General features: G+C 46.5%; 1 protein-coding gene across 1 annotated transcript in view; it reads left to right on the top strand.

Moving 5' to 3' along the window:
• SMCHD1 (structural maintenance of chromosomes flexible hinge domain containing 1) overlaps nt 1–26425 on the top strand; it is a 2317253-nt gene that overhangs the window by 2230424 nt on the left and 60404 nt on the right. The window lies entirely within an intron of this gene.

Consider the following 26425-nt stretch of genomic DNA (forward strand, 5'->3'; position numbering starts at 1 on the left):
CCCACCCAATGGTTCACTAGCGGGGCATTTTCCACTCCTCTGCGAATCCTTGACTTTTGTGCTGCGTTATTCGTTGTCTAACTTCCTGCGTTGTTTTCCCTATGTATAACATTGGGCAGGGGCAGACAATAGCATACACCACATTCTTTGTCTTACAGTTGGTGAAGGTTTCGTGTTTCCAGTTGATGTTTTCAAAAGAAAAGACTGAGTTTTCAATCGTGTCATCGCAACATGTGCAAGTGCCACCCTTATGGTGTCCTGATGTCGGAGGAAGTCCAAATAGGCTTCTCAATGTGTGGGCTTTTTCAATTGGGAGGGCTGCTCTCACAATGTGGTTTGCCACACTTTTCTCCTTCTTATACGCGAATAAGGGGGGTGCTGCAAAGTCCTCGTGTAAATCTTTGACCAAGTGCCAGTTAGATGTGATTAGTTTTCGATGTTGGTTTGCCGCTGGGCAAAAGATTGAAACACATACCAATCTTTTTAGGTCAGTCTTGGCTTTCCTCTCCAACAGTGTTTCACGGGGCGTCCACCAGGCTCTTTTAATAGAGTTTTTCAGAAGTTTTTTGGGGTATCCCCTTTGAAGAAGACGATCTTTGAGTTGGCCCGCATGTTCAAAATAATCCTCTTTTTTTTAGCAATTCCTACGAATCCTTAGAAATTGCCCAAATGGTAGATTCTGTCTCATACTCCGTGGATGATTACTTGAGAAGTGTAAGGCTTTATTTCGGTCCGTTGCTTTGCGAAATAAGGTGGTGCATAGGCCTCCTTCATTTGGCTCAACCTTGACATCCAGGAATGTGATGGATTTAATAGATGCCGTACAACTGAATTTGATATCATTTGTTCTTGAATTCAACCAACCCACAAAATTGTCAAGCTCTTCTCGTCCTCCAGTCCAAATCAGGAACACATCATCTATATATCGCATATAGTTCGAAATGCAATCAATATAGGGATTGTCCTTGTACAAGAATTTTTCTTCATATAATCCCATGAACATGACGGCTAATTCAGGGGCAAATGGACATCCCATCGCTACTCCCTTAATCTGATAGAAAAATTCAGAGTCGAAGGTGAAAAAGTTTTTTCGTAAAGCAAATGTTGCCAATTCCAGAATAAACTCGGTGGGTACTCTCATTGGTCTCTCTCTTGTTTCCAGGAATATTGCCAGTGTTTCAAGAGCCTGTTCTTGAGGGATCTGAGTATAAAGGGAGACAACATCAAGAGTGACCAGAAGTTGCCTATTGCCATCGAACTGTATTGTCGCTGTTTTATGTAGAAAAGCTGTAGTGTCCTTAAGATGTGCTGGGATTGTCTCTATAAAAGGTTTTAGAAAGAAATCGATGTATTTTGCCACTGGTTCAGTTAAGGACTCGCAACCCGAAACTATGGGGCGGCCAGGTGGATTCGTTTCATTTTTGTGAATTTTGGGCAATACGTAGAAAACGGAGATCCTGGGATTTTTGTTCTGTAAAAAAGCCAATTCTTTTGGGCCTACATAGCCCTGATCAAAACCTTTTTGGATTATGTCAAAGAGTTGATTTTGTAACTCATTAGTTGGATTTTTACCAATACGTCTGTAACGATTGATGTCATTTAATTGCCGATGAACTTCTGATTTATATCTATTGATATCCCAAATCACCACTGCCCCTCCTTTGTCCGCCTGCTTCACGACAACTGATTTGTCATTCTTTAAAGTAAATAACGCGTCCTTTTCTGCTTTAGCAAGATTGTACTTAACGTAACTTCTCTTTTTTTCAAATGCAGATATCCCTGATAAAACAGTGCGTTCAAACGTTATTACTTCTTTCGGAATTTTTTCATAAGTGTGTGTAAATTTGTCTACAGTTGGTCCAGTTGTGGTATGGCTGAGAAAGACACGCTTGCGTACAGTGAGGAACACATTCAGAACCTGATAAGAGAGCCCCCCTGTGAGAAGTTGGCCTGATGTGCAGTGCTCACTATTCTAGTGATCACTATATATCAGTCCAAACAACCCTTATTGATGATTGGTTGTAAGTCAACCTTATAGACCAGCTATCCTAGTAGCATGGATACGAGCAGTCTAAGGCTAAGACTCTAGAGGGCGTGTTAAGCCAGCTGTTTTACCATCACATTACCCCTTGAACACCCAGTGAAAGGACACCACACAAGTGTTATGAAAATAAACAATGTATTTATTAGAATCACAACAACCCTGTACTCTTTATGAGGACAGGGTGCTAAGCACACAACAAAACTCTTACGAAAATACTTAAGTTAGCACGGTATACACAAATGCCCGAGGGGCACGAAAAACCATATACTCTAAAAGTGGGATGCGAATTTCTAGCAGGTAAGTAACGATTCTCAGAGGCTTTGGGATCGCTAGGACTGGACTACTGAACCTTTAGATTACTAGCAGGAGGCCTAGAGAACTCGGGTGCAGAGTGTGCACTCTCACGCGGGATGCGGGACAAAGTCTATGGAAGCTAGAATTCACAAAGTTAGTGTTCACGGGCGAACCCGACCTGGTAGGGAGAAAACGACAGTGGATCCTGACCCTTGGATAGTGAGGCTATGCTGGGACACCGAAGTGCCGAAGTTACCTAGCCCAGGGGCTGCAGCTGCATAGGTCTGAAAAGACGTCGGGAATCCTCGTGCCGGACCAGGAGCCTGGAAGGAAGAAGTTGCTGGCAGGCGACCAGTGAAGAAAAGTTCGATGGATCCAAGCCTGGATCAAGGAAGAAGGAAACCTGAAAGCAGAGGGGACCAAGTTCTTGAATCACTAGCCAGTGATTACGTGGGCACCAGGATGGCACCGGGCGAAGTCACCGCAGTCAGGTGAGTGGGCGCTGCTGGGCTCTGCAGTCTCTCGGACCAGGAGGCGTTGTCGGCGACCAGGATGGAGGTGCGAGCTGTCCCACGAAGGTTCTTGCTGTCGACGCCGCTGGACCCAGGATTGGGCAACAAGTCTTGGCAAATGCAAGGCCCACGCGGTGGACCTAAAATGGCGTCTTAGCCGGACCAGGAGGGTCCAGAGTACTTCTCCGATGGAGGGAAGCAAGGGCCAGTCTGGAGCAACCAGACCAGCAGCAGTGTTGTCGTCGGGCGTCGTTCGGAAGGCCACAAGCCAGCGGGCTAGTAGCCAAACAACGCGGTGAACAGCAAAAAGCAGAAGGGCCCCACGCCGATCGTGGAGATGCTGGGGGGCTGCTCTTCGGTGCTGGAGCTGCTCAGGGTGGGGGCTTCTCGGACCCCAAAGCACTCACCAGGAAATTACTCGGTGGGCTTGCTGTGCAGAAGTCGTGCAGTCTTGGCGATGGCCGGTCCCTCGAGGTCTCGTCGCACCCACGGTTCTCAGCTGTGCTGTAGAGGTGGGTAGAGGTCAGAGGTGCCAGGGAAGCCGGGTCTCGTCGAGCTGGGCAGTCGGATTCCGGAGGAAGGACGTGCAGCAGACCGCAGTGTTCTTGGATGGTGCCTGCGGATGCAGGGTGACTACTCCTTAGCCACAAGGGAGAATCTTGAGGAAGAAATCGTGAAGTCCTTTCGTGGAAAGTGGTATCTTGATTCCAAAGATGATCTGATTTGGAAGGGGGCCAGTCCCTACCTTTATCTGGGAAAAGGGGGCTGGCACGCGACTAAGTCCTGCCCTATGGGTGGGACCAGGAGGGGGGTGGTTACACCCACTTCCTTGGCGGGCTTTTCCCCAGCACAGGGTCTGGAGTGTCCCTGGAACTGGTTCAAGCCAGCCTATGCACAGTGAGCACCGGGGTGCCACGTGCAGTCACCTTCCTCTGAAGCCCTGCCTACCTACAATACACAAAATCCTGTCTGGGACGGTGCTGGCACCGCCCCTGGCAGGAAACCCTTTGTCCTTATCTCCTGCTCTGGGAGGACTCCCAGCAGCAGGAGGGCAGACTTGTGTCTCGGTGGCAGCATCCATTTTGTGGAGCTGAGGCTCTGTTTGACTTTAACCGGGGTTAGGCGTTACATACATGTCGTGTCCCTCTAGAAGGGTGGAATGCTAACCCCGTCGCCAGAATTGGCGAGGGGTTAGTATTCCAATTCGTATGACACCTTACTCGACATGTTTTGATAAAGCGATACCAGAGTTGGCATATAACCGCGAGGATTATAATGCACTTAAGAGTATATGGTATGCGATATCATGGAAACGGCTAAGGGATGGATCCCGAAAGCCGCAGACAGGCTCAGCTCATGCCAGAGCACCATCTCACACGATTCCAAGCACTCTGCCTTCAGGATTGTTAAGGCCTGCCATAGGAGTGACTGATAGGAGATCTGTGTGTCCATTTTAGGGTTAGATATAGGTATACTATATCTAAAGCAAAGGGTGATTACACCACCTTGCCCCAGCTGTCGTGCAGCCAGTTGTGTCAGATTTGGATGGCCAGCCAGGGGTGGCATAATACATGCTGCAGCCCCTGGTAGGCCCTGGGTACACCTATGCCCTGGGTACCTAAGGTACACTGTACAGGGACTGATAAGGTGACTCAGTATCCAATTGGTTATGTACCTAGGGTACATGGAATCCATTTTACAGAGAGAGCAGTAGGCCTGGGGTCCTGAATAGCAGGGCCCCAGGTCAACTAAGTCAGAAAACCAGCAAAACACCAGGCAAAAAGTTGGGGGCAACCATAGTCGGGGATCTACCTTCCTACACCCCCGTTTTTGCATCTGCAACCCTTAGTTTGACGGCTAATACCCAAAATTAATCAGAGAAACTCATTCGACTACGTAAAAAGCAAATAAGGACAGACCTCCATGGTCATTTTCTGGTACAACATTTGCGAGCAGGTACTATTCCTACAGGACTCCAAATCCGTAATATCCCTGTAGTATTCACAGACGACCCTGATTATAAAAAAGGATTCAGTGGGATAGAAACTAAATGCAGCAGAGATCTTATGGTCCTAACCATTGAGACAGCACACAGGATATCGTTAAAGGAACTGGATGAAATCGCGAATTTGGAGAAAGAAATCCAAGATAATCAATTGATAACGGATGCTAGAACACTATTGGAAAAAGTTGAAAAAGAAATCCTGGAATTTAAAGATTTCACAGTTGCACAAAAAAATAATAAATTTCACTTTGACAAAAAAACTTTTCTTTGGAGTCCGTTTACCCGTATTTGAATAAAGATTTTTATACGCGCTCTGATTCTCGGAGATTCTTACAAGACAACCAAGGCCGGTCACGCCGTAAATTCTTGACTTTTTCTGACACATCATCATCCTCGGGTAGCGATACAGGCACCACGACTAGACCCTATCAAAATAGACAGGGCAACCAACAAGAACAACATCAACAACAGCAACAAAACCAGACGCCTTTTTTAGGACGAGGCCAGCAGAGAGGCAGAGGTCGGACACGTTCTGTCCAGCCATGGGAGATGAGGACCCGCCGCCAATTCTACAAGAGTTAAATCAGTTACCCATTTTCAATCTATCTGAACGGATTTTGACATCAGCGGAAACATCGATACTGACAAAAGGTCTCAGTTTTGTTCCATCAAGGCCCACGGACTTCGTCAAAAAGAAGTTAGAGACACTTGAGTTTTGTCGCAAAATCCGGTTAAAACATTTTTTATGGAAGCCATAGAGGACCATCAGCCAGAAGTGACTGGACTTAAAAAGAAATCAACTTTTTGCCCTTCAGGGTCCAAAATTCCGAAAGAAGTAATAACGTTTGAACGCACTGTTTTATCAGGGATATCTGCATTTGAAAAAAAGAGAAGTTACGTTAAGTACAATCTTGCTAAAGCAGAAAAGGACGTGTTATTTACTTTAAAGAATGACAAATCAGTTGTCGTGAAGCAGGCGGACAAAGGAGGGGCAGTGGTGATTTGGGCTATCAATAGATATAAATCAGAAGTTCATCGGCAATTAAATGACATCAATCGTTACAGACGTATTGGTAAAAATCCAACTAATGAGTTACAAAATCAACTCTTTGACATAATCCAAAAAGGTTTTGATCAGGGCTATGTAGGCCCAAAATAATTGGCTTTTTTACAGAACAAAAATCCCAGGATCCCCGTTTTCTACGTATTGCCCAAAATTCACAAAAATGAAACTAATCCACCTGGCCGCCCCATAGTTTCGGGTTGCGAGTCCTTAACTAAACCAGTGGCAAAATACATCGATTTCTTTCTAAAACCTTTTATAGAGACAATCCCAGCACATCTTAAGGACACTACAGCTTTTCTACATAAAACAGCGACAATACAGTTCGATGGCAATAGGCAACTTCTGGTCACTCTTGATGTTGTCTCCCTTTATACTCAGATCCCTCAAGAACAGGCTCTTGAAACACTGGCAATATTCCTGGAAGCAAGAGAGAGACCAATGAGAGTACCCACCGAGTTTATTCTGGAATTGGCAACATTTGCTTTACGAAAAAACTTTTTCACCTTCGACTCTGAATTTTTCTATCAGATTAAGGGAGTAGAGATGGGATGTCCATTTGCCCCTGAATTAGCCGTCATGTTCATGGGATTATATGAAGAAAAATTCTTGTACAAGGACAATCCCTATATTGATTGCATTTCGAACTATATGCGATATATAGATGATGTGTTCCTGATTTGGACTGGAGGACGAGAAGAGCTTGACAATTTTGTGGGTTGGTTGAATTCACGAACAAATGATATCAAATTCAGTTGTACGGCATCTAATAAACCCATCACATTCCTGGATGTCAAGGTTGAGCCACATGAAGGAGGCCTATGCACCACCTTATTTCGCAAAGCAACGGACCGAAATAAAGCCTTACACTTCTCAAGTAATCATCCACGGAGTATGAGACAGAATCTACCATTTGGGCAATTTCTAAGGATTCGTAGGAATTGCTCAAAAAAAGAGGATTATTTTGAACATGCGGGCCAACTCAAAGATCGTCTTCTTCAAAGAGGATACCCCCAAAAACTTCTGAAAAACTCTATTAAAAGAGCCTGGTGGACGCCCCGTGAAACACTGTTGGAGAGGAAAGCCAAGACTGACCTAAAAAGATTGGTATGTGTTTCAACCTTTTGCCCAGCGGCAAACCAACATCGAAAACTAATCACATCTAACTGGCACTTGCTCAAAGATTTACACGAGGACTTTGCAGCACCCCCCTTATTCGCGTATAAGAAGGAGAAAAGTGTGGCAAACCACATTGTGAGAGCAGCCCTCCCAATTGAAAAAGCCCCCACATTGAGAAGCCTATTCGGATTTCCTCCGACATCAGGACACCATAAGTGTGGCACTTGCACATGTTACGATGACACGATTGAAAACTCAGTCTTTTCTTTTGAAAACATCAACTGGAAACACGAAACCTTCACCAACTGTAAGACAAAGAATGTGGTGTATGCTATTGTCTGCCCCTGCCCCATGTTATACATAGGGAAAACAACGCAGGAAGTTAGACAACGAATAACGCAGCACAAGTCAAGGATTCGCAGAGGAGTGGAAAATGCCCCGCTAGTGAACCATTGGGTGGTCAAAAATCATGAAAAAACCAATTTTAAATGGACAGTACTATCCAAAATTGAGAGGGATCCACGAGGAGGGGATCTGGATGCACGTCTGAGTCAGCGAGAGGCGCTGTTAATAATGAAATTTAACACAGCAGTCAAGGGGTTAAATGAGATTTCTGAAATATACAAACCAAACATATAATCATCCGGCACTCGTTCACATCAAATTGGGCATCATTAACCATTGTACGCCACTGGCTGCAAACATGAGACTACAAATCCCAGAATCCCAGCGGGTTTGACCGCACCTACAGGAAGTAATTTCGCATCTCACCACAACACTCGAAGCGACTGAAGGAGCCGAAGCGAGTCCACTGTGAGGAGTTCCATTGCGACGAGCAGCGGTAAGAAGAGAAGGGAAAAGTCTAGCTTAGCCCACACAGCCCAAACGAGGGGCAGAGGAACGAGTGTTAACACGCGCTGTGATTGTTTTTTCCAGCAGTGGTTTAACCAACAAACGTATGACACAGTTCTAAGACAGCGGTGCGTTAATTAGAAAGGAAAATGGATTAATGGAACAAGAACCCGCATATTTAACGGGTAAGTTCACCAGCAGCGTTAGTAGTGAGTGCCTGAAGATCGAACAGTGTATGCGTTCTGAGTTTATAAACGGTGTTTATATGTGTCTTCTTTCAGCTCCCCCTTCTGTGTATTGGAACACAACCTTCTTTTTTTGTACTCTCGGTTTGGAGCCTTGACTCAAGAATTGAGGTAGGCTGAGGGGAATAAGGTGTCTGATAGGGGTGGCATAAGTCTCTTAGTTCAGAACTGAATTCTAAAGTGATGCTTTCTCTCTTTTTAGTTTATATTGGTCCTGAGGAGAACCCTGGCATTGACGGGGTTTGAAACGCGTCGACCCGGTCCCGGGTCACATATAAAAAACACTTGATCCACAATTACATTTGTAAATAGCATGAGGAATGCTTTTGTTTCCTTTTCTTGAACTTTACAAAGAACTATAAGTCGTCCAAAAAACAAGGGTCATTTTTGCTTTTTGTACAGTACTGTTGACACCGGGATTAGTATGTGTATGTATGAGTTGCGGGATGAATGTATGGCCAAGAGTGTTTGAAATTGAGAGCGTGTTGAATCTGTTGTGTTTATTAATATTTCACTGTTGTACATAAATGTATATAGTTTGTTTGTATTTCCATGCACAAAACAAATTTGTGGTAAAAATTGAATAATCTTTGAATTTGAAGCAATAAAATTATATGTTGCAATCTATAAAGCAGGTTTCCATGTTACATTCATGACAACCATTTTTCAGATTAAGAAATTGGAATTAAGGTTCTCAGCACTGGCAATTGTTTCGTTTCTTTAGTTAAGTTTGGCTCAGCCTTGCTGAGTTTTTCGAGTCAAGACCCTTTCAGTTTTTTGACATTGGTGTCCCTGGCGGACTCCACGGTGGCGTCGAGTCGTTGACTCATTTCCGGTCGGTCCCGACGTCGCATGGCCCCGCTGGATCCGGTTCCGGGTCGTCGCCGGTCGACCTCACGGACGACGTCATCCTCGGTCCGGTTCCGCCGCCGGAGCGGCGCCGCTCGACGCCGCATTAGACGTCGAGAGAAGACTTTTTCTTCTATGACCCGGCCCCATCATTTGACCCTGAGTACCAGGAGATGGGTGGCGAGGCGGATTGGGAGGGGTCTGAGGACCCTCTGGCACGTGAGTGCCAGTCTTATCAGGACTGGGCAGGTGAGCTAGGGGATGCTAGTGGTTTGGACACTTCGCCAGACACTGGTTTTGTCTCCCCACCTACCGTGGCTACGGAGGAGGGGGCTGCCTATAGTGTGGTGGTGACGCGGGCGGCCAAGGCCTTATCCCTTGAACTCCCCGTCGGGGTCGTGAGGACTAACCTCCGCACGGAGGTCCTTAAACCGCAAGCAAGCTCTTCAGAGCCTCTGTTGCCGTTTAATGGGGCCTTGTCTGACGTTCTTCTGGGCACCTGGTCCAGGCCCGCTACAGGTCCCCCTGTAGATAGGAACGTGGCCAGACGCCGCCGCCCGGCTCCGGGCGACCCTTGCTTCCCGTCCACCCACCCCACTCCCGAGAGCCTGGTCATACAGGCCTCTAATTCCCAGACCGCATTCCAGACGGCTCCTCCCGATCGGGAATCCAAGAGGTACGAACAGTATGGTAAGAAGATGTTCTCCTCACTGAGTTTGGGGTTGCGGTCAGATAACACCGCGTGCCTCTTGGGCCGTTATACCCACTCTCTGTGGGACACGGTCGCGGACATGCTGCCACAATGTCCGGAGGAGGCCCGGACTAAACTCGCCCAAGCCCTTGCGGAGGGTCCAGATGATGCATGGTATTCCATCCGGTGTGGGCTGGATACAACAGACTCGCTAGGCAGAGCGATGGCAAAGACGGTGGTGATTCGAAGCCACGCCTGGCTGAGGTCCGCCAACTTTTTGGCTTATGTCCAAAACACCCTTATGGACATGCCGTTTGATGGCCGTCGCCTCTTTGGCGACAAGGCAGACAGTGCGCTTGAGCGCTTTAAGGACTCCAGGGCTACGGCCAAGTCCTTGGGCCTGTCGGCCCCGCGCCAGCGAACTGCTGCCTTTCGCGGCCAAGGAAGGGGCACCCCCACACGCCCTGCCAGCCACGGGCAGCAGACTAACATCCAGCGCGGTGGCGGACGTGGTAACCGCCGTGGCGGTGCCCGGGGACAACGGCGAGGCCAGTCCACATCCACCCCCGCAGCATCCGCCTCAAAGCCATCCTAGTCCGAGCTTTCAGGCCCACGTGACGCCAGTAGGGGGCAGGGTTCGCCATCACCTCCTCCACTGGCGCAACATCACATCGGACAGGTGGGTGCGGCAAATTGTCCGAAGGGGCTACTCCCTCCCCTTCGAGGCGACCCCTCCAGCCATGCCACCGCAGTACCACCGCGTGAACTTAAATCTTCTGTGAGAGGAAGTTACGGCCCTCTTGGCCAAGGGGGCCATCAAGCGCGTTCCTGGGCCAGAAGTAGGGTGTGGTTGTTACTCCCACTACTTTCTGGTTCCCAAGAAGGGCAAAGGGGGCCTACGCCCTATCTTGTACCTGCGGAACGTCAACGGCTTCCTCCGGAAGGAGAAGTTCAAGATGCTGACACTGCTCAGGTCTTGGCTGCCCTGGACCCGGGAGACTGGATGGTAGCGTTGGACTTGCAGGACGCCTATTTTCACATCCCCGTCCTACCGGCCCACGAGCGCTACCTGCGGTTCGCGGTAGGCCACGAGTGTAGGAGAGTAGGCTCTGCTTCCTATGGTCACCCCCATTTTTTCTTTTGCTTTACTGGTTTTCGACTTAGATGTGGCTGTGGGCCTGCTAATCAGACCCACAGCCCAGATGCACTCTCTCTAAATTTACACCATGTACTCTAGGTAAATACACAATTGGGAATTGGTTCACCTTGTCAGCCCCTGTAGAAGTGTACCCTAGGTACTCAGGGCATAGGTGTAACCAAGGCCTACCAGGGGCTGCAGCATGTATTATGCCACCCCTGGCTGGCCACTCAAACTGACAAAACTGGCTGATCACTCAGCTGGGGCAAGGTCGTGTTATCACCCCTTGCTTAGGTATAGTATTCCTAAATCTACCCTTATATATAGACACACAGTAACCTATAAGTCACTCCTATGGCAGGCCTTAACAATCCTGGAGGCAGAGTGCTTGGTTATGTGTGAGATAGTGCTCTAGCATGAGCTGAGCCTGTCTGCAGCTTTCGGAACCATGCCCTTATAGCTGTTCTATGTTATTGCCATACCATATACTCTTAAGTGCATTATGAACCTCGCGGTTAAATGCTAACTTTGGTTTGGCTTTATCTAAACATGTCGTGTAAGGTGTCATACACTTTGGAATACTACCCCATCACCAATTGTGGCGACGGGGGTAGCATTCCACCCTTCTAGAGGGACAAGACATGTTATTGCTGACTATCCCGGTTAAAGTTTATTTATTTATTTATTTATTTATTTTCATTTTTAAAACTTGTCTTTTTTGAGATTTTCAAGCAATACAGCTCACATAGTTGTACAGACATATATTACCAAATGTCCTACACACGAGCTTCATCAGGTCATAGGATCAGAGAACTATAATACAACCAAATGAACAAGGTCCGGTCCAGACCACAATACCATCCATCACAGTAAGAAAAAAGGAAATTACAAAGAAATAAAGCAAGTTATATCACAGGTCACACACCTTGAGCGATACAGCAGTTATCAGCAAAGTAGACAGTCGAGGCATCAGCAGTAGCAAGGGCAACATATTTTAAGACATTTCGTTTCTTCAGGGAACAACAACACAGCCGAAGATCATGTCATGAAAGATGTCGATCAAGTGTCATACATACAGTATACAAGCACAATTAAAGTACAGTAACATCATGGTGGCCCACCGATTTGAACATCCCCTAGAGTCAGACAACATATCTATTTAGTTTTTATGTTAGTCCCATAGATCCCACAGTAGCAGGGGAGTCCACCCTGGCTCTAGCCCAAGCTAGAAACGGCTCCCAAATGTCCCTGGGTCTGGAGGTGGCCGGCATTAGTTCACAATATATTTCCAGTTGTACCTGACCATATACCACATCCGCCAGCCATGCTTTAAATGTAGGAGCCTTTTTTCTCCCCCAACTCAAAGCCACATGTCTCTTAGCATACAATAGCAGGAGTGCATGTAGCTTCCTCACAGAGGGTGCAGTATCACACACAAGACCTAATAATCCTTGATGTGGGGCGGGGGTATCTGCTCTATGTGAGAAGTTGGCCTGATATATGATGCTCACTAGTTCTAGTGATCACCTTGTATCAGTCCAAACAACCCTTATGGTGATTGGTTGTAAGTCAACCTTATAGACCAGCTATCCTAATGGTAGCATGGACAAAGCAGTCTTAGGCTAAACTCTTTTGGCATGTGAAGCCAGCTGTTTTACCACATATAACCCCTTGAATACCAGATGAAAGGACACCACACAGGGTGTTATGAAAATAAACAATATATTTATTAATAACAAAACACCTCTGAACTCTTTATGAGATCAGAGGGCTAAGCACATGACAAGACTCTTGAGAAAAATACAGTAAGTCGCACAAATTACAATGGTGCCCTAGGGGCACGACAAACCATATACTAAGTAAATGGTATAAGTAGAACGATTTAGGAAATGAAGATGCCCAGAGGCTGTAGGTTCGCTGGGACTACCCTACCCTAACCTTAGGTAAGTAGCAGGAGGCCCACGGGACGCGTGTGCAGAGTGTGAACTCACACGCGAGATGCGGAACAAAGTCCATGGGCAGAACAAATTACGAAAAGCTAAGTAACAGACAGTTCCTACTAGTTACGACTAAAATGACTGGATATCTGGACACTAGGAGAGTCAATCTACCTATGAGCACCGAAATGCTCTCGTTACCTCACCCACGGGCTGCGGGTGCATAGGTGTGAAAGTGTGTCGGGTTTCCGCGTTGAAGTCAATGGAGCCTTGAAGAAAGATGCTGCAGGCGACCAGGAGGAAGATGTCCGGTGCGATCCACGGGTGGATCGAGGAAGATGAAGACCTGAAAGCAGAGGGGACAATATTCAAAGTCACTAGCCAGTGATTGGAGTGGAACCAGGAAGGAACCAGATGCTGCCGTCGCGATCAGGTGAAGAGTGGACGCTTGACTCTGCAGCCACGTGGACCAGGAGGTGTCTTCGACGACCAGGATGGAGGCACGAGCTGTCCCACGCAGGCTCTCGCTGTCGGCGGTGTTGGTTCCGGATTCGGCGTCAACAGGCCTTGGCAAAGGCAACCCACGCAGTGAGTGGAAAAGGCGTCTGGTGCGGACCAGGAGGGTCCGGGATGCTTCTCCTTTGCAGGGAAGCAAGGGCCAGTCTGGAGCAACCAGACCAGCGGTGTAGATTTCGTGGATCGTCGTCTAGGAGGCCACTAGCCAGCCGGCAAGTGACCAGACAACGCATCTAGCAGCAATCAAGCAAAAGGGCCCCAAGTAGATCTCGTAGATGCTGGAGGGCTGATCTTCTGTGCAGGAGCTGCTCGGGGCTGGGGCTTCTCAATCCCCAAAGCACTTTCTCGAGAATGCCTCTGAAGTCATGCTGGAAGCGAAGTGCAGTTTCTTTAAAATGGCCGGTCCCATGTGTGTCGTCGCACCCACGGATCTCAGCTGTACTGCAGATGAAGGTAGGGGTCGGAGAGGTCTGGAAGTCCGGATCTCGTCGGGCTCTGAAGTCTGGTTCCCGGCAGAAAGGACGACAAAGTGAACCGCTAGGACGCTTGATGGTGCCTGCAGTTGCAGGGTGGACACTCCTTGCCCACAAGGGAGATTCTTCAGTCTTCTGTGGAGCAGAACGTCGTAGTCCAGAGTGTCTTCTTGTAAAGTTGTTCAGGATAATCTAACTTTGAATGGGACCAGCTCCTACCTTTATTCTCCTAAAGGGGGCAGCACTAGTGAGTAGGTCCCTCCCATGGGTGGGACCAGGAAGGGGGGTGGTTACACCCCCTATCCTTTGTCCGGTTTCGCGCCAGGGCTGGGGCTGGAGTGCCCCAGCAACTGGTTTGAACCGGGGTATGCACAGGGACACCTTGTGTGCCCCAGGCATGTCTCATTCCTTTCAGGCCTGTCCTACCTACTACACAAAATCCTGTCTGGGGTGGTGCTAGCACCTCCCAAGGCAGGAAACCCTTTGTCCAGGCCTCCCTCGCTGGAAGAACTCCCAGCAGCAGGAGGTCAGACTTGTGTCTGTGGTAGCAGCATCCATTTTGTGATGCTGAGGCTCTGCTTAACTTTAACCGGGGTTCACAGTTACATACATGTCGTGTCCCTCTAAAAGGGTGGAATGCTACCCCCGTCGCCAGAACTTGCGAGGGGGTAGTATTCCAATTCGTATGACACCTTACTAGACATGTTTTGATAATGTTATACCAAAGTTAGCAATAACCGCGAGGATTATAATGCACTTAAGAGTATATGGTATAGCGTTATCATGGAAACAGCTAAAGGACTTGGTTCCGAAAGCTGCAGAAAGGCTCAGCTCATGCTAGAGCACCATCTCACATAATTCCAAGCACTCTGCCTTCAGGATTGATAAGGCCTGCCATAGGAGTGACTTATAGGAATATATGTGTCCATTTTGGGGTTAGATATAGGTGTACTATATCTACAGCAAAGGGTGATTACACCACCTTGCCCCAGGTGTGTTACCAGCCAGTTGTGTCTGTTTAGATGGCCAGCCAGGGGTGGCATAATACATGCTTCAGCCCCTGGTAGGCCTGGGGTGCACTTATGCCCTGGGTACCTATGGTACACTGTACAAGGACTTATAAGAGTGACCCAATACCAATTGGTAAATGCACCTAAAGTACATGTGTGTCAATTTAGAGAGAGAACAGCTAGGCTGTGGGTCTGATTAGCAGGCCCACAGCCAGGGAAAGTCGTAAACCTGTGAAGCAAAAAGCAAAAATCTGGGGTGACCATAGGATTGCAGACCCTACTCTCCTACACTCTACCTAAAATCTGATTTACAGCAACAAAAATCGCATGCCAGTACTCCTGTAGCTGGGGGCAGTTCCATGCCATGTGTATAAAATTAGCAGGTTCGTACCCACATCGCCAACATCGTGCGTCAGGTCTCAGATTCATGCGGTGTAGACTAGTCGGTGTTCTATAATATCTATGCAGAAACTTGAAGTGCACTAGCCGCAATCTATAATTCGGGTAAAGCTCAAGTAATTGTTTGCAACAGAACTCCCATTGTTTATCCGAAAGCAGGGGGTCTAAGTCCATATTCCACAACTGGAACGATCTAGGTGTCACAACTGGAGCCTGTTCCTGCATAGCTGTGTACAATCTAGTGACCAGCTTTCTCGGCGATGCCCTCGCTAGTATATCCTGCAGTGCAGCTAAAGTTGGAGGAGCCTCTGGGAAATTCACTGACAGTGCAGTACAAGCCAGTTTCAGTCTGTGGTACTCAAACTTTTCTCTAAATGACACTTTACCTTCTCCGTCTCTCACAGGCGGAGGGCGGAACTGCCCCTCTGGGTATAAATCCGCAAATGTCCTCAACTGAGATCCATTCAGCTCCGACGCCCTCCCATCATCCTCTAAGCAGGCCAGCATCGGGTTCCCCCTCAATGGGATTGCAGGAGCAAACAACAGTGGGAGGCGGGGGTTGGCTTCCCAACAGCATTTGTTGGGGATGGCTACGGAGTACCACTCCTCCGTGTAGCCTTCCGTGACTCATGACCTGGGATCCCGCCCCTCGAATGGCGGCTGAGAAACGCTAGCTGTCTGAATGCTGTTGCGGGCTTGATTCTGTTCTAACGGCGGATTTTCTTTTTCGCGGGTCCCTGCAGGGGCTGTGGCCTGGTATCCCGAGCTTCAAGTGAGAAGCGGCGGGCGCTTACATTTGTTCACGAAGCTGCTGATGCTTTGAGAGACTCCCAGGGCTCCGGCGTCCCGCGATTTGATCCTGAAGCTGGGGGCATTTGAATCCATCCTCGATGCTGTTTTCGGATTAAAAGAGTCTCAGCTTTCAGCTTCTAGGGCTTTAAACAACTTTTTGCTCGTTGTTAAAAGAAACGCACAGAATCTGCTGAAGCGACTGTTGTTTGAACTTTGTCAAAACTGGAGCTGGAATTAGTGTTGGAACTAGGCGGGGGCTTGGAGTTTGCTGTCGTATTCGAGGGATAAGAAATTCTGGATCATTTTTACGCTGTGAGTAACTTTGACTGCTCGAGGACGTAAAGAAATGCATAGAAATTGCTGAAGCGGCTTCTGTATAAATGTAAATGTAAATGTATTTCGATTTATATAGCGCACGAATCACCCAGGGGTCTCAAGGCGCTTGCTTAGGGAACCCGTCCTGGTATTCCCCTGTGAGATACCCCGGCAGGGAATTCACAAGGTGAAAGCCAGGCATCCCGCTGCGAGGGGCCGTAGTGGAGATTAAGCAAGCTATTGCCCAGAGTCGCAGAGTGTGACCCCATGAGTCGAGTAGGCACCGGAGCGAGAATTATCGAGTCCGTGGAATTTTTGAGCCCGAGACCCGCCGAGGCGGGGAATCGAACCCTGGTCCACGGCTGATCTCAGCCTCCAGGTCTGCCGCCTCTAACCACTGAGCCACGCTTCTCCACTATAAATCTTGGCCAAGGTTGGAGCTGGAGCTGAGGTGGGGGGCCGGAGATTGCTGCCGCAGTTGAGGGTTAAGAAAACCCTGGAACATTTTATCGCTGCAAGTAACTCTGAGTAATAGCTGGCAGAAATATTCAATATAATAATAAACAAGCAAGCTTGAAAGGAGGGGAAGGGAGAGGGGTTTCCCCTGTCAAATTTATCGCCCTAATGGGCAAACCTCAGAAGGAGGGAGAAGATTCTATTAAGCCTAGCAAAGTCGAGCTGGCTGCCCGTCAAAAACAAAAGACCCACTTTGCCTTAGCCAGAAAGGCCTCACGAAAGGCAGCCAAGGACAACAACAAAAATAAAGATAAAACTAGGGAAGAGAACTCGGCTGAGGATACGATGCTCGAGTCCTCTGAAGATGAACTACCTCCCTCTTTTACCTCTCTGCAAGCTACGGGGTCAAAGAAGGCAGTTGTGGATTGTAAAGATATTTTAAATATAACAGCACAATCCGAAGTAGATGCAGAGGTGCCAGCTTCTTCCTTGGTGTCGGCCTCAGAAACGCCACCCCAGGCCGGAGAGGGCAGCGGTGTTGGAGGAAAGGAGATAAAGGATTATCCACTCTTTGCTAAGAAAACCACTCCAAAATCTCTTCCCTCACAATCCCCTACAGCCCTAACGATTGCTACCTCACCAGATAATATTGTACTGCCCGAAGACTCCGGCCCGATAAAAACTCTTTGCCATGATCAGGGACCTGACCCCCTCCTCTTACATATCCTGCAATCCCCCCTAATCTCCTCAAATGAGGTGGTGAATGAGGGGGACCTCGTGCAAGATTTTTCTTCATTTCAGAATGTAGGATCTGGGGTGGCACGAGTAGAGGGAGAAGAGGTACAGCAGGGTGCTAATGAGAGTATTACGAGCACTAATGCAAATCTTATGGCAGGAAAAGATAGCCTCCCGGGATCTGAGGTGAGATATCGGCTAGACATTCGCGAAATGCTGAATTTAATCCTTGATGAGATCCGAGAAATAAAAAATAATCAGCAAGTGGAGATAGCTGCCTTACATTTAAGAATGGACAAATTTGAGGAGTCAATGTTGGCGCTCCCTAATAGACTACAGGAGGCAGAGGCAAGGATCTCCGCCCTTGAAGATCATATGAACCTGGTCTCGGGGGAAGTTAGAGAGGCAGCCAAGGAGAAAAACGTTCTTGAACACAAACTTGAGGAGCTCGAAAACCACTCTAGGAGATCAAATCTAAGGATTGTAGGGGTTCCGGAGGAACAGAAGGCTCTGACACTATTCAGTGGGTCAATTCCTTCATCCAGCATACAGTTCTACCTGAATTTGAGGGGGACTATAACAAGGGCTCATCGGGTCCCGGCACAGCGCTTCCCAAATTCAACATTTCCAAGAACTATTCTATTGAATTTTGCTGATTATAGGATTAAGGAGAGGATTCTTTCTAGAGCCTTTCAACAACGCCAGTTTTCAGTGTCAGAAACAGCAAAATTTAGGATCTTTTCAGACATGACCGCGGTAGCTGCAAAAAGAAGAAAAGAATTTGTTAAAATTCGACATCTATTTAAAGCAAGTGGCGCCCAAGCCTCGATTGCGCAGCAGTCAAAGCTGAAGGTCCTGGTTAAAGGAAAATGTTACCTGTTTACTGACTTAGAAGAAGCACAATCTCTTCTTAAGGAGATCTCTCCAGGAGCCAGAGCCTGAAAAGGGGGAGAAAAAAAAACCCTTTGGCTTTGTAATGCTTTACTTTTTTTTAAGCTGTTTTATATCTTTCTCTTCTCTTTTGTTCACTTTTTCTTTTTTTTCTTTTCTTCTAAATAAGAAGAATTGTCTAGCGTTAATCTTAAACAATAATAGTATGGGCGGTCCCAGTGCTACGGGTCACTCAGGGTGTAACAAAAGGACACCCAGAATAGAAGAAGTGGGAGGAATGTGGTCGGCGTGGCAGGGAAGGGAGTTTCCACATTCCCGGGTAGGGTGGGGTGGGGGGGGGGGTAAATTCAGTAAAAAGGAACAGGTGCAATAGGTTCAGTATTTTTTCTCATGTTTATTGTCAGGTACTTAACAAGGAAAAGATCTCTTTTAGATGAAATTCAATACATGTAATATCCTGTCAATGAATGCAAATGGAATGTTAAATAAACAGAAGTATGGGGCTCTTGTGAAATGGGTAATATCTCTTAGACCCCAGGTGGTCCATTTTCAGGAGACTCATTTGAAGTCTAATTGCCCTAAGCTGTTTATTCCGAGATACTTCTCTAATGCCATTTTTTCATCAGCAGGGGTGGCCCAGAGAGGGGTTGCTATTTACTTTTCGAGGGATCTGGCCTGGGAATTTTTACAGGTTCAAAGAGATTCTAAGGGCAGGTGGTTATGGGTTGTAGCAAAATTGCAGGAGAAAGTTATACATTTTGTCAACCACTATGGCCCCATCCTTGATGATATTTCTGGGCTGACAGAAATTTATGAAGCTTTAAGGGGAGTCCCAGGACAGATTATTTTAGGAGGGGATTTTAATTATATTCAAGATTTGCTAAGACACACTTCTAATAAGAAAAAGAAACAGTCAAAACCTAAAACAAAAAGTTTCTTTGAAGCTCTCTTACATGAGTATCAATTAAGGGATCCCTGGTGCTGTAGGAACATTGAAAAAGAATCTTATACATGTTTTTCCCACCGGTTTCGGACTGCATCCAGAATAGATTTCTTTTTAATATCTAGATCTCTTCAGATCTCAAAAACTCTGATTGGGTGCAATCCGTTTTCTGACCACGGCAGAATAGAATTAAAGCTAGTATTTGGAGGGGTGGATGGGGAGCGTCCCAGGTGGCAGCTGGATCGCACCCTGCTACAAAATCAGAATTGGGTTTCAGGATTCAGAGAATGGATTTCACAATTCTTTGAAATGAATGATAATACAGCTGAACCCTTCTCAGTTTGGGGCGGATTTAAAGCAGCGGCACGCGCTCAGATCATTGCATATACTAGTGCCCAGGCGAATGAAAGAAAGCTAAAAATATCTAAACTGCAGTCCGCCGTAGAGAAGGAATATGTTCTACAGTTCCAACAACATTCGAGTCAATTAGAACAGGCTAAAGTTCTTTTATGGGATTTTTTATTGTAGAAGAGATAAATAGCTCAAAAGCCTTCCAACAAAAGGTCTACGAAGATAGCCAGTTGGTGGGAAAATTACTGGCTAACTCTACGAGAAAGAGGCAGGAGTCATCAGTGATAGTGAAAATCCGTGACCCTCAGACTGGACTGGAGGAGGTGGAGGGTGATAAGATCTCTAGGATCTTCCTGGACCATTTTGAAAAAATCTACTCTACGGAATATCAGGTAGAGGAAGTAATGATCCAGGAATACTTTGCAAATATAGAGATCCCCAGAATTTCTGAAAATCGGGCTAACCACATCGGGCTTGAAATAAGTACCTCGGAACTACAAGAATGTATAAAGGCAACATCAGGGGCAAAGGCTTCCGGCCAGGATGGATTCCCAATTGAATTTTACAAGGCCTTTTTTTAAAGAACTAGCAAATCCCTTGAAAATGTTTTTTAATTATATTAGATTAGGTGGGCATGTCCCTGTGGAGTTTAAGGAATCTACAATTCTATGTTTTGTTAAAAAAGATAAAAATCAAAACGACGTTAATTCATATAGGCCAATTAGCTTATTAAATTCGGTTTATAAAATCCTCATGAAAATATGGGCGGAAAGATTTGTGTTTGCAGCCCAGGAAGTCATCCATCAAGATCAGACTGGGTTTATTGCAGGACGTTATATGGCAGCAAACACCGAGTTCCTAATCCAGGCATTGGACTATTTTAATAAAAATTCGACTCCAGCCTGTATTTTAATGATTGACGCAGAAAAGGCATTTGACTTGGTCAATTGGGCAGCATTGTTTTATTCTCTGGGTCAATTTGGATTCCCGGCCTCAATTATTAAGATGCTACATAATATCTATGAGGGAGCATCGGCTCAGGTAATAATTAATGCCAAACAGGTTGGGAAGATTAAGGTAAATCGGGGAACAAGGCAGGGCTGCCCGTTGTCCCCATTGCTCTTTACTTTCTTTATCGAGCCTCTAGTGGTAAAGATCAGGGACAATGTGGCTATTCAGCCCCCCATCATCGGTATGTCTAAACTAAAGTTGTTTGCCGATGGCATTATCCTTTACTTAACACCTAAGAAAGAAAATATTGAGAATTTAATGAGAGAGTTTAAGGACTATGAAAAGATTAGGGGCTATAAAATAAATGCCAAAAAACTGAGGTCCTTGCTTTAAATACCGATCTGCATTTTCTCCCTATTTATTTGCAGGTCCAAGCTGCAAGAAGTGACCCAATTAGATATTTGGGTATTTTTGTAACTTCCGAATATGATAAGCTTTTTTCCATGAATTACATTAGAATGAAGAATAAAATTCGGAACCTTTTAGATCAATGGCTCTTGCTTCCATTATCAGTTATAGGCAGGGTATCATTGATTAAAATGTCAGTGCTGCCCCTGCTTCCTGTTCAGCAATGATTTCTGTTCAGCAATGTTCCCATTAAAATTAATTTAGGTTTCTTTAAAGAGTTGGAAACAATGCTGAGAGGTTTTATTTGGGGCAATAAAGCTTCGAGAGTTAGGCTGCCAGTGATACAACTTCCAGTTAATCAAGGAGGTTTAGCTCTACCCCATTTAAGGACCTACTATGAAGCTGCATTTTTTTGATATATTGGCAGGATTATTGAGGGTTAATCAGACAAGAGATAATTTTTTTCTTGTAAAGATGTTACAAGAGGCAGGTTCTCAAATTCCAATTTTTTTGAAAATTGTAAAGCTCCCAAAAAGGTCAAGATACAAGACGCTAAGAGAGTATGCCTCAAAACTGTTGCTCCTTTTTAAAAAACGTGGCACTGATGGCTCCCATTATTTAAGTTTAATTGAATGTACTCAAATAGGCCTCCCAGTAAGTTTGAATCATATAAAAAATTGGGAACTTTGCGGGCTTCGTGAGTTGAGACATTTGGTAGTTCAAAATAGGATAATTAGTTGGCAGGAGGTGGTTGCTAGAACGAATAATCCCAGGCGTCCGACTTTTTTTTATTATATACAGATCGTTTACTTCATCAGAAACGAGATAAGTGGCCTGCTTAATTCTCCTAATGCCATGTTAACAGCCCTGTACGGAGGAAAAAATAAAGGTATAGGATATTGGTACAAGATGCTTTATTGTTCTGGACAAACTGTGCTAGTAGATAGACATCTTGAGAAAATAAGACTCTCGACTCAATGTACTTTTTCCTCGAAGGATTGGGAGACCCTGTGTCAGCTCGGAAATAAGTCTCTACGTGCTGCCAATTATAAGAGGATGTCCTTTTTATCGCGTTCGCTAGCGTATTATACTCCGCAGGCTCTAGAGAAGATGTACCCTGAAGTTGAGAATAAGTGTTTCAGATGTATGGCAAGTGGTCAGGGAGGATGGCACCATATTTTCTTCGCTTGCCCGCAGCTAGAATCATTTTGGAAGGGGATATTTGCAGATATCGAACAGGCCATTGGGAAATCTTTTCTGCCAGTTGCAGAAGTGGCCCTGTTCGGTATATGCAAAGATAGGAGCGGGTTCAATAAAGCTGAAGAAGTATTCATATTTATATCTTGCACTGTTGCTCGTTCTTTAATACTTCAAAACTGGAAATCTCGGTAGATTCCATCACACTTAAAATGGTTTAATAAAATGAGGAGAACCTGCCTTTTTGAAAAGGCTTATGCTGGCAGAGTGGGAGCCATTGGGAGATTTGAAATGAATTGGAAATATTTTGGGAATCTAGAACAATTGAAGGGAGGATGATTCAAGAAGAAAATTGAGAGTACACGATATAAGTTTTTTTCTACTATTAACAGCCTTTTCATCTATGAATGTAAACATTTAAGGACATTTGCACTTTATCAACACTTTTTGCAGTTTTGCAGTAGATTGCACTAGATTGCACTAAGCACTTTCAAGATTGCACTTTATTGTACTTTTTAGGTCTCCTGGCGTTTAACAGCGCGTCAGCGCTGTGTCCGCCAGGAGATCTTTTGTTGCTGACTCTGCTTCCCAGGAGACAGCACCTGGCCGCGCGCATTTCGCAAAAGGCGAACAGCGCAGGCCGCGAACGCGCTCGCCGTGGCTGTCTCCTGGGAAGCGCAACACACAGGCACACCTCCCACTGCACGCATGCGCACACACATACACAAGCACACATACACGCACGGAGAGACATCCCCCCACCCCCCTGCCGTCGCATACACGCACGCGCACACACACACACACACACGTGCACTGAGCGCCCCCGCCCACTTACCGCCACTCCGGACTTCAGCCGCCACCGCGGGGCTCTCCCTCGGGCATGGGAGCCCCGCGTCTCCAGCACTGCTTCTCTCCGTGGAACTCTGTGGGCGCGTGCGTACTAGGCTTCCGAAGACGGAAGTCCCGCCCCACGGAAAGTTTTGGTTTCGCTCACGTCTTCATTTCCCGGAGCGAGTTTTTGCTGAGCAACAGGCATTGTAAGTACGTTTTATTACAATCCGGCTCGTGTCTATTAATCAGTGTAATTTAAATGGCTTTTATGTCTAGAAACTTTATTTTAAATCTTGTAAATATATTTTTCTTGTTACAACAGACAAAAGGAAATGAAATGATTGAAATTTGCATGAAATAATAGAGACTGATTACCTTTGTTCTCTTCATACAGTTGGAAGAGGCTTTATTCGCATGGTCAGTTCACCACTTGTTGAGGACTTACAGCAATAGTGGAAGCTTTTCAAAGAAGCGGTTCTGCTAAGTGCCGGCGGGCAGGTGTGAACACACTGTCATACTGGCTTATCTAGATTTAATCATCCGCAGTAGACTGGCTTTTAGCTAAGGAAGTTACTCCAGAATGTACATTTGTCACCTCTACATATCAGTTTCTTAATATCTTAGAGGCTCTCCTCGTAGCATCCCAGTTGACTGCTTGAAGATACATTTAGGGGGTCAGTATGAAGTGTGTGTTTATGTACATAAATGTGTATATGTACATAAATGTGTGTGTGTTTATATATACATACACTTAACATATAAAGAACGTAACTCAAGTGTTGTTTAAATTTCTCTGTTTGGTTCGTAAATGCCCTGTTGTATTCCCGCTATAATGCCACTGTCCCAAAGTTTACGTTTCTTGAAACCAAATGGCTGATTTTAATGTCCAAGGTCTTTTCCCGTGATAGTTCCTAAGTTTCGCTGTTCCACCATTGGATGTAGACCTATTTTGGCTGTGGCAGCTAGTCATTGAAACTCTATTCCACTGGCTCTACAATCTCAGCTCTCTCTTTTAAAGTCTAGGAAAGCCTTGAAGACCTGGCTTTTTCTTTCCCCTCTTTCTTAATCGGTGATGATGCGGTTGGAACACTTCATGATGTTGGTGCTGGTTTAGGTTTTATGCGCTGTGATGCGTCCGCGGGAGTGATTACAGATAACCAAATAAAATAAATAAGTGTGCTGTCTTCGTAGAAAGCACCATTGTACCCGCAGCTTTAGGGAATGTATATGCTCTCATTTCATGGATCTTCTATACTAGTTTTCTCTGTTTGGTTTCAGAAATCAATGAAGGAGCGAGTCACTCTGGGATTTTATGAAAGGATATAATTACTCTGTAGCGATGTTCCGAAGTCAAGGTGCTCATTTAGTAGTTATCTGCTTTTGTGGCAAAATGTGATCGGAATTTTAAAGCAGGTGTTAACGTGTTGCATCACAATAATCGGCAAAATCGGCGAAATTGCTGTTTCTGATAGATACATCTGCCGTGTGGATTCCTCACCTTGTGAATACCCCCTTGCGTCAGCAACATTCGGAAATTCTTTTTTTCGTAGCCTCGCGCCGACGTGGACTCCTGACGTCATAGAGACACGACCTCGCTCGCGACTCCGCTGACGTCACCGACGCCTATAATAGGCCCACGCCGGCGTGATGACATCAGTTCCCTTTTTTCCGCGTCGTCGACGCTAACGGTTATCGGGAATCTCTGTAGCCAACGGATACTTTGTTGTCTTTATTATTAACATTTTCTGCGTCTCTGTATCCTGTCTCTTCGACAATGTCTTCAAAAAAGACCGGCTTCAAGCCCTGCAGAGAATGCGGCAAAATGATGTCCATTACCGACCCACACAGCGACTGCATCTGGTGCTTGAGCTCGGACCATGATGTGGAGGACTGCTCTTCGTGTAAGAAAATGAACCCGAAGGCCCTGAGAGAGAGAGAGGCGAAGCTCCTGGTGGCTAAAATGAAAGCTGGAAAAGGAAAATCGTCGAAGTCTCGTTCTCGAAGGGCGAGGTCGAAGTCGAGATCGAGGTCCAGGTCTAGATCTAGAGGAAGGTCGTCTTCGAAGTCGGCTTCGGACCATGTTTCAAAGAAGAGGAAACATAAGAAGAGGAGACATGAGTCCCGACGTCGTTCTGGTAAGGAGTCGGGGTCGAGGTCACCGAAGGTTCGTTCGAAGGTGGTGACCATTGAAGTTTCGGATCCAGAACCTGAAGGTGAGGCTTCCCCTTCTGAGTCACGGGCGCCGTCTCCGGCTCCATCTCCGACTCCGAATCCGGCTCCGAATCCATCTCCGGCGCCGTCCCCGGTCCGAGATGAGGAGGAGCCTCGTGAGGATGAGGATTCCGAGCCCTTAGGTGAGCCGAATCCGAACGCTCCTCGGGACAGGCCTGAAGGTTTTCATCCACCATTTCCTGCCCCAGGCCAGGACCCTTCTGCGTTTCTCAACGCGATGTATGGAGTCTTTTCGAGGTCGTGGTACCCCTCTGGTGCACCTTCGGGTCCCATGGGTCCTTTGGCGTTTAACTTAGGAGTCCCTCACTCCTACCCTCCGGCTCCGTTTATGCCTTACATGCCGGCTCCGACGCCGCCGTGGCATTTTCCGGCTCCACCGAAGCCGTCGACGCCGGTTCCGGCTTCGCCAGCTCCGGGTCGACCTAGAACACATCCCTCTGAACCTGCGGATTCGATCCCGACGTCGATTCCGAATCCGTCGGAGCCGATGGTGGATCCGAGGGCAAAACGGGTCAAGATGAGATCCAGAAGAGAGGCTCAGCGCCTTCTGGAGGAAAGGAGGTTTTTGGACTCACAATCTGATCTCGAGGAGGGTGAGTTGGATGAAGATACTTTTGAAGATTTGGCAGAAGCAGGAAGCCTGGATTTCTCTCCAGAGTGGGAGTTACCATCAGGTTCTAGTACTCCTTCTAAGGACATTCAACCCTATCATTTGATTATGAGAAAGGCTGCCAGTCTGCTTAAGTTGACTTTGCCTACAGCAGAATTCAAATCTAATATTCTGACTGAAGTACTCCATTCTCCGAGTTCAGTGGTGGAACCTCTTCTTCCTTTCAATGAAGCTCTAACAGAGCCCATTCTGGAGGTGTGGAAAAAACCTTTGTCTGCTCCAGCTGTCTCTAAAAGTGTAGCCAGAAGATACAGGGTTGCCCCTGATGATCCTGCCTTTTTAACCTCTCACCCTTCACCGGAGAGTTTGATCATTCAGGCTGCATGCTCCAAAAAGAACATTAGTGCTTTCCCTCAGGTTCCTTTTGAGAAGGAAGCAAAGAAGCAGGATCAGGTGGCAAAGAAGTCCTTCTCCTCTGCCAGTATGGCATTGAAGTCATCAAATGCCACTTGCTTGATGGGGAGATATTTACACGCTCTGATGGACTCTTTACATGTTCTGGTTCC

This window comes from Lissotriton helveticus, chromosome 4_1, assembly GCF_964261635.1.
Source record: "Lissotriton helveticus chromosome 4_1, aLisHel1.1, whole genome shotgun sequence".
NCBI classification, from domain to species: Eukaryota; Metazoa; Chordata; class Amphibia; order Caudata; family Salamandridae; genus Lissotriton; species Lissotriton helveticus.